Here is a 14,976-nt window from a genome sequence, read left to right on the forward strand (position 1 = left end):
AGAGAAAATATAATTGAGTATTTTTAATTTAAAAGTATGAGTAACTTATTTGGGAGAAAGATTACCATAAATTAAGACTTCTCTTTGCCTAAATTTAGTTTCACGTAATGTTTTAACCTTACAGAAAGTGTGTTTTTAATTTAAAACGTAAGCCATAAAATATACCCAAATAAAAAACAATAAATTCTAAATCAAACAATTACCTTTTGAACGATAAAGAAATCTTACTTACGCCAAGTTGAAATTGTATAAATAAAACTTAATTCAAAATTAGAATTTAATGTAACCAATAATAGAAGAAAACAATAAAAAAACACATGCGTAACCTATTTCCAAAACAGTAAAATAACAGGACGAAAATATCCCTTGCTAAAAGTTTATCGTTGAACAGATAGTCTACAAAATGATGGTTCTGCTCAGCAGTTGGTAGATATTATAAGCTATAACTTAGATGGAACTGTTGATATTTACACACATACACACAAACATTCACGCGCGTGCGCGCACCATATAAACAACTGAACTACCTCTGTGTTACATATTTGTTTACTTGCACCAGTAAAAAATAATTCTTCATTCGAAAAACCACCATCAGATAAAAATGTCACAGTGACATTTTAATCACAAAGCAACGGGAGAAAAAAGTGAATGGAGAGATTATTTCTGAATCCGTGTCATTCACTTCAGTGGAAAATTAAAGTATGAATTTTTGAATGTCAACAAAAGAGAAATTTAATCAACTGACTTAAATATTTCAAGTATAAAATTAGCTCAAAAATTAATAATTGATAACTTTTTTTCATATACCGTAATTGGAAATATTATAATGAATATATAACTGAGTTGTAAAAGATTGTTAGGTTATTAAAAATGTTTATTATTATTTAAAATAAATCGGAATGCAAAATAAAATAAAATCAGAAAGTTATCAAGAATACATTTCCAAAGCAGCAAAAAGAATAAACATAAAACGTTAATTTTTTATTTATTAGGATTCTTTTAACAATAAAACATTAAACCCAATTTGATTAATGATGGATGACATTGTAAATATTTGGTTTATAAGTTTCACATTGATTAGTGTATAGGTCATAGTTCATTTTAAACCAGGCTGATGTGTGTGAGTTAATCTGTATCACATAATTTTTAATGTTCGTAATTATTTGTTTATTCATTCCCTCATATTTAAAGAATTGAAAAGAAATTTCTTCATTTTTATAAAATTGTCTTTTTATCTCACAAATCGTGTTTATAATCGGTTCAGATGAAGGAATAACAAGTAAACTGGAGTATAAAAAGCACGTAAAGAAGGGTTTCCAGTGAATTATTGGTAACACAAAGATTCAAGAGATGACAATAGTCTAATGAAAATAGTATCCTCACTAAGGCATAGTAGTCATTCATCATATGTCTGATACCGAGCCAGTTCAAATGTCACTCACTCAGATATCCCAAGTGTTGCCGTTTCAGTCGCCGGACATCTTCGCTGTTGTCTATGAGATTAACTACTAAACTGCAAGAAAGTTCACATGACTGTCAAATATTTGTCTGTAACTTAAACCAAACCATTTGATCTCGTCACGAAGAAAAGGCAATCAAAGATATTCGTGAATTTCCTCGTTCCGAGCGAACCACATGTTGTATAATCTCAATATTACTTTCATATATGTAGATGCATGCACATCCCTACCTCCGTAGTGGAAGACACCCGCCTTGTAACGATTCTGGCCGCCATACCACCACCCCCCGTTCCTAACATTGATGGGCATTATGGAGATCGTAATAAGCCAGGCCTAATTGGGATGCCAACGATGTAAATTCCTCGGTAGACATTTACATCGTGAATTAATTATCGTTGAAGGCCTTCGTCTTCACTATAGGCTTCTTTCGGACATCTTGACTGTCCAGCTGTATGCATATGTCCAAACCACTTTTAGAATCGCCTAAATGCAAGTTCCTACCTTATAACCAATAAAGCATCTTGTACTTAGTGTTGTTGCTTCCTTTTCTATTTCACGTGGTATTTCCGCGTTAAACGACGATCAAGCTGGAGTCCAAGAGACCGAATGCAGTCAGAATTTGTACTGATTGCAATCGATCGGTTGAACTTTACAACGCACTCCAATTTTTAAATTATATGCGGTTTTTCAAACATATCAGAAACTAACTGACTTAAAGACTTGAAACAAAGACCATTGTATAAAAAAGAACTACTACATTACTACATATTACATAGTACATAATTTTCCTATTGCTTATTTATGGCCTAAAATCAGCTCTGAATCTGAACATTTAGGATACAAAAGTTTCAATTTTTGCACAAGAATTTCACTATGAAGGGAAGGGACATCAGTTCTAATATTTAATCCCTGCTTAATATAATTCTAGAGAGACTATTTATGAATCTTTAAGTTTGATTTCCTCTTTTGTATTTTTTAACAGATAAAAAGTGTTTTTTGACATCTTATATCTCAGAAGGTGAAGGTATTAAAAATTCAGAAATTGTTTGCTTTAAAGCCCCATAAGAGTGGAATAAGCCGTGAAAAGTATTTGTAAATTATAATTAGCAGTAAAAATTTGTTTACTAATTTGAAAAAATTTCGTAATTTTTAAAAATAATTTAGGCCTAAGTTAACTGATAAGAAATTTTTTAAATACTGGCGATGTAAATGTAAACTCTACATAATCTTTACACGTATTTAATGGTGCATACTGAATTCTTGTATTAAAAAAGTGAGAGTAATAACTGGCCCCACCTAACAGTGCCTTACATGTAACAATATATATTCAATAATACTTTAAAATATTCGTTATTTTTAACTAAGGTTGTTGATTTTATGAGATAGTTTTTGTCAGGTATTAAAAAATATTTAAAATAAAAAACAAAAAGAAATAAGTAGCCTATTATGTTTATCTAAACTAAAATAAAATGGAGCTAAAAAGCGATAATGTCTGGTTCTAATTTTTTTATTTTTACTGCATAAATTTATTTTGCATTGAGGACAATGCATTAAGTTAACGGATGGATACCTCAAGTCAGCTTGTGATATTAAATATACCTCTGTGATTACTGTAGCGTAACAGTGCGTTAAATTATCCTTGATTTTATGAGTTGTGCAGAACTGAATAGGAAAACTAGCACATAAAAGTTACACAACTTTAACATAATAGAAAAACTTTACAAATTTTTGATGTCAAAAGAAGTTTTATTTAAAAAATTAATATAACTGCTTTTTTTTGTTTTAGATTTATAAATGTAACTGTTCTACATTTGAGTATCTTGTATATATATATATATATACATATATATCCAAAAAAATTACAATGGAATTGTAAACTGTACGGTAAGAGTCTTGCACTGCCACTTCTTCCGCTCAAAAAACAAACATTTTTGTAATATAAATAAAACTGATTTCAACAAAACGATACTGATATCAAAAAAGGGTAAGACACTACAAATTTCTATTATCAAAATCTGATTATTCTAGAATTTATGGAATTGTAAACTGTACGGTAAGAGTCTTGCACATATCACTTCTTCCGCTCAAAAAACAAACAAAAACTTTTGTAATATAAATAAAACTGATTTCAACAAAACGATACTGATAGCAGAAAAGGTAAGACACTACAAATTTCTATTATCAAAATCTGTTGTTAATCTAGAATTTTCCTTAAAAAATGCATGCATTTTCATAAATAATAAATAATATAATAATTTTATATAATAAACAATGTCTAAGTTTTCCATATAATAAGAAAAAAAAAATTGTAAATTTTAGGATATCATTGCGTTTTTATAGATTATTATTTTATGAATTACTCATTTTTATCTTATGTATTTATTATTAAAATTTATTGCCTTAGAACAAACAAATTGATTTTACGGCCAATTTTTTTGTTGCTAGTATTATAATGACCTTTACGAATCGAAAATCCTTGATGTAATATTGCATTATTACTTTTGTAAGTGTAACCCTCGATTTTTATCGCTTAATCCGATTTTACCAAACGAATTTATTTCCGTTTTATTTCTTTTTTAATAAAACTAGTATAATATCTTGTAAATTAATACTTTTAATTTTTTTAAAAGAAGTTATGGGAATTAAAAAAATTGTTTCATCTTCAGTACTTTCATTTACATAAAAGGATTTAGTATTAAAACAAGTACTAGGTAAAAAAAAATGAATAAAATGACATATTCGAGTCCCGCGGTTCATGAAATGAAAAAAAAAAATACTGTTGTCTAACAAAATTCGAGGTATTTTTTGGTTAGGTCATATTTAGAACTGTAAACGTAGTTCGTTGAGCAAGTTCATTCATGATTACAGATTTTGATAATTCTACGTCGGAAGTACCGGTAAAATCAAATAAATATGCCGAATTTATTGCTGTATTACAAGTTATACGTATGTACTGATGAATATGTAATAAAGCCAAGTAATTGAAAGATCCGCGAAGGATATATTATTTACATGTGAAAAGGAAAAATAATAATTAACTAGTAGGGAAAATAAATGTCATTGCCCCTTCTTCACGATCAAATACAATTTTTATCTTTTTTTTAATTTATTAGAATAGGTCAGTATACTGAAATACAGTAGATATCAATTCTATATTTGACACTATTAATTTGATTCGCATGGAGATAAGCTGCATATGAATTTTGGTTATCACACAGAGTTCTGAATATGCCATATATACCTAAAGTTTATTACATTTAAAAGCATTAAAAAAGGTTTGAATAGATAGTTTAAAGCAAAAAATTAATGTATTCTTTTCCATGAAAAACATTGCTGGAACACTATCACTTACTTGGGATACTTAAAATTAAACTTATGCTTTTGTATTTATATAAATGTAATTTTTGGTGAAATGTAATTTCCGCCTTTATATTAAAAGTCAAAATATGAAATACGAGTAGAAATAACAATTTACGTGTGTAGAAGTAAAAATAAACAAAAATAATTATTAAAAAAATATCATTTATACGTAAGTATATAATCCTTAATGAAATATGTGCAGTTACGAGAAAAAAATAAATCTTACTGATAAGATACGAGAATTCGAACTAAGTTTAAATAAACCTTGATTTCAAATTGAAACAAACAATATTTTGATGGGATTACATTTGTTTTTTTTTCAAAGTAAACAAGAAAATATCCTTGTTTCTTATAAGTAGCAATGTAATTGTTATATAAAGATATGTTACTAATTAAATATGATTAAATATTCTAGCTAAAAATATACGAGTATTCTAAATTAATACCAGATATCAATACCTTAAACAGAAATAAATCCGTAAAAATAATAATGAAAGTAAAAATACATTTTTAGTTTAGTTTATACCAACGATACATATGTAACCAGGTCATAAAACAGGTAGATAACAAGGAATGTGAAGAAAAGGAGCCAGAAAACTTATACGTGACGTTACGACGAAGAAAGAATCATCAGATAGCGCCATGGCCTACTTTTATCATACGCGCACACAAATTGTCTGTGTTATTTGTTATCATCTCATATAAAAATCTTAGAAAAACAAATAGTTGAGTGGAAAATGCATACATTTTCTAGTTTTCAATAGAAAATAAAACATTTTAAATCAATAAAACAAACGAATAAAATACTCCGAAAACACGGTGAATTGTTATGCTTCGTAAAATCACTGAGTTCAGTTTTAATATGTTAATATAAATAACGGTTACACTGAATTCAATTATTTTGTAGTATGTATATGTGTATATACTTTCATATATATATGTATATATATTAACTTTTTTTAAATTAACTATACGATTGTAAATTAAGATGAAGCCTGGTTCTAAATTAAATTGCTCACAAATTACGAATTCTTAAAAATTCACTTATTTTATAACCTATATCCTATTCTAAATTTATTCATTTACAACAGAAAAAAATTTTTTAACGAAAAAAATCAATAGATTTTTAAACATTTTCCAGTAAGTAGTTTTTACAATCACAGTATTGATGGGATTTCCAACATAAATATTTTCCCTGCAAAAGATACTTTATTGAAAATATCAGTAAGACTAAATTTTCACTGCCAGGGGTTTAGGAATATCAGAATTTAAATACAATATCTAGTGGTTCTTTACCCAAAACAAAATAGCGCAAATATTTAAACTTGTGATGCTTTGAAGAACAGAAATAACGATTTTTATTTTTTAAATCACTAACCCTCATTACTCGTAACATTAAATTGCCAAATGTTTTTAAAAAATATGAAAATACAAGATTCCTCATGTAAAACATAAGTTTTATTTTAAAAATGGCATGGATTGCATTGTTTTAAATAAGATTTACGTTAAAAAGGGTATATATTGTAAAGTTTTATTCTTAAGAAATGCTGTAAAAGTATCTGGTAATTTTTATATGAAAATATTTGTGCTAAGCCTTAATTATCGGTGTAATTAATAAATATAAATTAAATTAATTCAATTAGTTTGTAGTTACTATTACCAAAATTAGCGATGCTAGTTGTGCTTACTTCTTTAGGTAGATTTTATAAGAAATCTACCTATTATAATGGGTACTATGATTCGACTTCCGGAAAATTTCGACATATCTTTGCGTTTCACATCCCCCAGACCCCAAAACCACCGTCAGTTCAAAATTTGATAGTATATTTCACTTTCTTGTAGACACGATAACTGACGTATTTTTATGCCAATCACTTTCAAATTTATACATAAAATATAACGATCCAAAATCTCGGTCGAGTTCGTTAATGGGCAAAATCGGACCATGTGAGTGGAAATGGGAGAACTTTTTCGAAAAAACAAAATATTATAACTTTCCTATTAAGTAAAATATTGAATTCATTTACAGTTTCTGCTATTCTCCGGATAAGGGCCTAAAACCTTACTTAAAAACGATGTTGATGTCATCAATACCCAGGGGATGGAAAAACTGGGATTTCGAAGACAAAAAAAATCCTACCTCTCTTAATAGGCGCAGCATCGAATCGGTTTAAAGTGATCGTTAGTGCTTTAAACAATACCTAAAACGTTTGTCTGAAACAATTTTTGATATGACCAACCCTTACGGCAAGGGATGACCAAATTTTTTCTGGAATTAGTAAGATGGGTCTTGCCGTATGCTAAACATGTGAAACTTTTTTCACATGCAGCCATTGTCATATTGAGTAAATTTGAAGCTTTTCTTAACTTTAAGGTGAAAATCTTTTTTATCCCCTACTTAACACCGGTGATATCTACCTCCGCCTTGCGGCGTGCGAAAGGGATTCTTTTTATTTGTAGTAACAAGTTGTACTGGTATTGTTATGCATCTATAGACTCGCTACCGTTTGATTATTTAATTATTTTTATTTGTTTATTATTTGTTTCTGTGGACTATGAGGTAAAGACAGATATTTTTTTTACTAATGAACTTTAAGAACATTCCTTACTGATAGCTTTTATATAGATTGACTTATTATAGCAGTTCCTTAAGTATTCCGTATCATATGCTTATTACGAAAAGATTTTTTAAAGGTTCCACTTAAGAAATCTGTAAATACAATATTTCATTTGAATGGAATAGTAAAAGATAACGTGAGATGAATTAACAAATCATCAATTTTACAGTAGGGATGAAGAAAATATATTCATACAATATAAAATAATAAGATACAAGTTTTAGATGGTCTTTATTCCTTAATATGAAAGAAACGTACTCGAATTATTAAAATCTACAGGAAGAAAACCTCCTTTGTGATATTGCATTTCCCCCTTCCAATAACTTCCTAACTTTTCATTTAATCTTTTACAAAATGTAATATAATTATTTCTCTTAATACACAAGAGATTATTCAAAAAACTCTCTATTATAAGATAAAGGACCTAACAGAAAGAGACACCCAGATTATTGTAAAAAAAATATTAATTTTTTTGTAGGAAGTAACATTACAATAACAAAAATACAAAAATCCCAGGTGAAAATACTTTTACAAAAAATCTTTCTTTTATTTTATATTTTAGCAAACTGTAAATTATCAATATTTTACAATCTTTTTGTTAATTACGCTTATTTATTCATACTGTATGAAATTAAAAGGTATGTAATTTACTTTAAAAAACGGTATAAAGATGAAATCATAATTACAGAAAAAAGTGGTTATTTTTAAACTTAATAAGTTTAAAAATAACCACTTTTTCTGTATTTTTGTATTAATGAAACACCTAAAAATTACTAATTAATTTTGAAATAAATAATTTTAGTGTAAAGATACATATAAATTTTTAAAAGCAACTAGGATAACTTATTTACTAGAAAATTGGTTTATTCCAAAAAGCACTGCACGTTTCTTTAACAATACACACTTTAAAACTTGAATGTTTATTTGTGTATAAAGAACTCCATTAAATACTTAACCTAATTTCTAATATATAGTATACTCCTATTGAACTAATCTAAAACTCAATAGTTATTTCATTGTGAAGGTGGAACTAAGAAAACAATAACTGTTAATATCACTTGGCTTACAGCCAATGAAGTATGCTTTTATTTTCTTTAAATTTGTTGTAATATGAAAAAAAATATATATACCATTTAGTATTAAAATACAAAATTAAACGCTCCATTATATTTTATTATTGAAGTTGTAACAATAATCGTTACTATAAAACATAATTATATTTGTTTAAATTGCAGTGTGGATTTAATCACTATAAAAACTTGTAAAACAATTGCGGAATTAGATTTCCAAAGAGAATTTATGCTATTTATAATTTATTTTATATTTAATATATGCGTATAAATAATGTGAGATTCAAAAAGGATCTCACAAATTTAAAAGCATATCAGTATTCATTTAGATAACTTACAGATTCGGTTGAGGTCTCATTACATAGCAAAAGACACATCAACCTTTGTCTCACGTAGTTCATTAGTACCAAAATCAGCCAACCGCCCTGTTACCAGTGTTGTTAAAAATGGAAACATTTAGTTATGCGGAACATGCTTGCTGTATGTTTTGGTTTCATGATTTGCAGTCAGTAATCCCAGTTCAACGTCATTTTCGTAGAGAGTACGGTAGGAAGCCTCCAAGTAGGCGTACAATTTACTATTGGCACTCTTCGCTGAGACAGTTTGTTCTGTTAAACATAAGGATACTCACACGTCCCTGAAGCTGTGTGGAACAACTCTGCAGATGACGTTAAAGATTCTCGGCTGCAGTTAAATAGAAATGGATAGAATTGCAGACAAGATATATTTTTAGAAAATATAAATTTTAATGAGTCAACGTTTCACATCAGTGACGAGGGGAACACCCATAACTGCTGAATATGGGGTAGAAAAACTCTCAAAAAATTTTGCAGCACATTCATGATAGTCCTATGTTTTTTGTGCCCTAAGCAAACAAAGACTGTACGGCCCGTTCTTATTACAGGAGGCACCGTAAATGGTAGCAAGACGGGTCCACCTCACTACCGCCTAGAAGTCTGAGATTTTCTTGATACTCGATTTCCAGGTCGGTGGATTGGTTGTGAAGGTTCAATTACATGGCCAACTCGCTCATCAGATTTGACCCCGTTAGATTTTTTCTTGTGGGGTTTCATTAAAGATCGACTTACTGGCTACAGTCTGGAATGAAATCGACTTCAGGAGGAATGTATGTCGCATTTCAAATAGAAGCCATATCGAACCAAAGTGAATATTGGGCGACGAACTTGATGTGTTTTTCGTGGAATAAAATCTCAATCGAATCTATAAGTTTAAATAATAATTTTATTGTTTAATGGTTTTTTTTATATGGTTTTAAAACTGTGAAGTACTTTTTCGTAGTACATTCTGAACGCTTAAGAATTATACTAAATAATTACACGTTAAATATAAAATTAGATATTTACTGTGCCCGATATATCCAATATAATTACTGTTTATGTATGACAAATCTTAGGTCGCAAATTAAGGATATTTTTGTTTCTGCCAGGCCTTGTAGGCAGTAGTATTCCTTCTATCAAAATAAATAAAAAAATCATTTAAATTTAGGTCGGAAACGCTTCCTTTTTAGATTACAGCCTGCAAAAGTTCCATATTTCTGCAGTAAAGGTCAAATAATGCTGTTTTAAACTCTCCAAATTATTTAGAAAAATTAAAGGTTTTACATACAATTTTAAATTGAAAACTGGAAAAATAATTTGATACTTCATTCCCCAGTTTTTTCGGGAAAGTAATAATCAAATTTGGAGTCGAAAAAGCACACTTATTGTTGTATTGGTGTATTTGGTGTATAAGCACACTTATTTATATTAAAGAATTTAATTCCCTTTTTGTTAAAAATCAGACAAAAAAGAAATGAGTTAAAAGTACTTCTACTTCACTGTTACACTCTTAACACAAAAAAACCAAATTACTAGTTAAATTAGTAGTATAACACTTAGCCATAAAATAACTCTTCAAAATACCCACTTCTCGCAATCAATGCATATTTCAGCGTGAATATTATTCATTGAGTGAATTACTTTTTTTATACTTGGAAATTTAGTTAAGGTTATCAGAGTATATTTATCCGTAGTACCTTTCTTAATCTTTACACTGTGGATGTCGATAACAGATGATTTCCACTATAAACTCGTTCGCATGGTAAACTGACGGACTGTTTCATCATTCTGTGAATATCCATTGTTTTGTCACAAAGCAATCGATAAGTACATTCTCAATGAATTCTATTTAATTAATACACAGTTGGTAGAAAAAATGACTAATTTAGATAGTTTTATTTTTTCGGCAAAGTAAATTTTACTTATTACCCTTCTATATATATCTATATATATATATATATATATATATATATATATATATATATATACATGGTTTCGCTGATACATTTTTCCACCTTACCAGCATGTTCTCAAGATGATTCAGTTTTTTCAAACCATCATAAGATTAAAAATATTATTATAAAATGAGTAACGTCAACAGTACACTGAAAACAACATAGTGAATTCTGGCGGAATAAAATATTTAAATATTATAAAAATATTTAATCTACTTTAAAAAAACGTTTTTCATTAATTTTTATGGTACTATTTGTGAAATTTTTCTAAATTATCTGTATTAAAATAATTATAGGAAATATCTAAAATTTTTAAAAAATTGTTTGGATTAAACAATAAAAAACTATGATGTTTAGATTCAGTTTATTTTTAATTTTGCGCGTTTTGAAAACTTTTATAATTTTAAATATTTCCAAGAATTATTTTAGTAACCATAAAAATGTAATTAATGAATAAATTTTTTTTAACAACTAAAATATCATATCTGATAACATGGTTTCCTTTAATTTTGTTTTGTTCCACTAGAATTCACTATAGTGTCTTCAGTATACTGTTGATATTCAGACTGTTCTGAGCGTGTTACTCGTTTTAATTTTTGACATAATATTTTTAATCAAACTGAAAGACTTAAAGAACATATATCTTTTTTTTCTGGTAAGGTGTTATAAAAGTTTCGTTTTTTATATCTAGAGTATTGATAGTACATAAAAACAATTTTAACGTATGAAAAGGAAGGAAAGTTGGGTATACCATTGATTTATTTGGAAAACGAATATTTTTACATGATAGAAGAATTCAGTGTAATATTTTTCATGGATAACATCAACCTCTAATTTTCCTCATTGCTTTACCTAAAATTTCAATGACATCTGTAATTTCTTAACATCAAATTAGTAAATTAGTTATCAATATTTTTAAGTAATTACTAATATTTCATTAATCGTTTAATCTGTATATTACATATTTGCTAAAGATAAAATTAATATTATTTTGATCAATATTAATTAATTAACTACGTGTTAAATACTAATAAATTATACACAAATGTGTTTGTAAATTTGTGTATGTACGTGTGCATGTGCATGCGCATCCACGCGTGTAGATTGAGAGAGAAAGGGGATAGAGAGAATAATGGAAAGTGGGGATGTCCGACATGCTGTTGGGTTTTGGTGGCAGTAGTTTCATCTGATGGTGACGTCATAATTGATTTATAACGTAGAAACTGTCACGCTATTTCTCTTATGAGAACCGGCACTATTATAACACAATATCAACCAAAATTCATGTTATTCAATCTACAAGAAAGAAATATAGCTGGTATAATTTTTTTTCTTCTCTTACCATGTATACTTAGGCATATTTGATAAAATACATACGTGTCTATGTATGTGTAGAAAATCCTACACATAAAACACGTTGTGGACTCTTACGATACAGATTTATTTACAAGTAAAAACCATCATTCATCGTTTCAAGACAACACGTATACGTCTAATGACATACTCTAAAACTAATGCACGAATTAAGTATTTTAAAGTCAAAAGGATTTTAAATTAACTTTTTTATTAACTTTTAAATAATGTTTTAAAATAGATTTTTAAATTTTTAAATAAATAGTTTGAAATATAAATCGATCTATTTTTTACTGAATTTTATAAAAACTTACAAGTTGATTTACTGTTTTTATCTAGTTTTTTCCCTACTTTTTCAAAGTAAGGATAGAGAAGATCTTAGGTTTACAACTGTTATATTAGAATTTATAATTATTACAAAAAAGGTACGTATATTTACTTGTAACGTTTTTCTTTGTAGTAGTTTACATTTCAAAAAATAAAACAATAATTAAGTGGAAAAAATTTCATTAATGAGAATTTTGGTTTGAATAAAATTTATAAAAAATTATACTTTAAAAAAATCTAAATTCATACGTTAACATATTTACTTAATGGGTTTTACTTTTTGCAACTTCTTGTAATTTTATTAACTTGCATACACTTTGATATATTTCTCTTAATTTTACTTCTACAGCAGCATAATTTGTTGGTTTTGTTTTTCTTCAAAATTGTGCATAAAAATGTATATAAAACGGTTAATAAATAAAATTACAAAGAGTATAAACCTATAAATCATTTTAAACCTATAAAGCATTTCGAATCAACAAAATCTTCAATGCTTATTACGATATTAGTAAAAGATAATTATACAAAATAAATAGAAGTAATTTTATATTTTATAAATACAATTAAACTACTTTTTACACGATGCCCAAAAAGGAGTATAATGCATTTAGGATGCATAACCGATTTAGATTTATGAGACTTGTTTGGAATCCTTACGTTACCGAGTGTCGTACACCGAGAGATTTGCCGGTTGAAGCACAAACTTTAATGAATTTAAATAGTTAAGTGTAAACTGCCTCTATCATTTTGTTATGTATCGATTGTTTTTAACTGATTCAAATCAATTTAATGTAATATCACAAAAATATTAGAATTAACTTTAAGTAAAATAATATTAAATAAATTTAAAAAATTTGTTTAGTAAAGATTTGTGTTTAATAGTAATAATAATGGGAGCTTCCCGTGGTGGACTGTGTGTAAGGCTGGAGTGGTAACGTGATACCAGCACCTTGTGCGAGGTTAGACCAACTTTTAACAAACCAACTGTTTTGGGAGCTGCAATAGGGTGCTCTTATAATATTTATGCAAACAATCTTCCGATTTTCAACATTCAAACAGGGTATTTGATAGTAGGTTGAAGGCTAACTTTTGCATACATTAGGTATACTCTAACAGATCACGGTTATTCCGAAATATCTTCGAAACCAATCTTCCAATTTTCAAAATTAAATGGGGTGTTTGCTAGTATAATACAAAATCACGATGGAATCAAACCAGATTAAAAAGAGCAATGTTTGTCAGCCATGTTTTTTTTTTTTATTGATAGACATGTGTTTTAATTTTTAATATTTATTTGGTACTTCATAAATATATTTTTACGTTTGGTTTTATAATTTATGGTAAATTTTACAAATTCCGTTACAACTCATCATGTTCAATAATCAAAATATGCATTTGTATTAATTTTATTTTAAAAAACAAAAAATATAAACCTAACCAGTCGTCAAAAGGTAAAATAGTGTCAACGTTATCCGTCATGTCAGTATGAATGTCTCAATTGGGTCGGTATGAAGGTGTCAACTTCACATATTAAATGATATGCGAGGTAAAAATTATTTTATTATTTCATAACTTCTCATATTTTAAAATAGAACTATCTGTTTAATTATTTGAGTTTTTTAAAATATTTTATAAAAATTTAATTTACGTGAAAAATTAATGAGTTCAGTTGTATTCTTTTTATTAAATAAAAATATTAAAAGACACAGCACAATTGTATCTAGTTAAATTAAATTAAAATGAAATACTAAGTTACTATTTAATTAAAATCATATTATACTTCCTCTTTTTTTTTAATGCGATGTATACTAGTTTTTTTTTTCTTCTACTTACAATCTAAGTTGGCTAGAAAACTGCATTTCCATATCCCACGGCTTCAAGCTTATGAGGGGATATTATCAAACAAAAAAACACATATTCAGCATTTATTTTACAGTAATTATTAATTACAATTTATTCAATTCAAAATGCTACATATTAAGTTTTTTATTTATTATTTGATAACAAACATCATATTACTATAACCCGTAGTTTTTATGATATCCAACGTAAAACAGAAAACCAAATTGTTAAAAGACTAATACGTAAATTTTATAATTAAAACATGTAAGGAATTTAATTTTGAGAAAATGTATAAAAAAATACCTTTTCTCATTAAAAACAAAACCTAACCTAAGTTTTTTTTTTGTAAAAATTAAAAACAGTAGTTCCTAATATAATAAATTTAAATAACTTGAACAATTAAAGTAGTTTTAAAAATTCTCACTGGGGTTTATATTGCATTAATTGACAATTCATTTTCGAATATTCCGTCACTGATGAATGCACTATACTTGTTTCCTTAAATTTCTGTCGTCAACCTAATGATACCAGCAGTAGTAGGCCAGCAGTAGTAGGCATGGCAGTAGTCAGGCATAGCATTTTAACACACGCTACAAATCATTCATCTCTTTCTCTGAAGCAATACCTAGGTTAAAAAAAAATGGGTAATTAAC

This window comes from Lycorma delicatula, chromosome 7 (genome assembly GCF_047948215.1).
Source record: "Lycorma delicatula isolate Av1 chromosome 7, ASM4794821v1, whole genome shotgun sequence".
Lineage (NCBI taxonomy): Eukaryota > Metazoa > Arthropoda > Insecta > Hemiptera > Fulgoridae > Lycorma > Lycorma delicatula.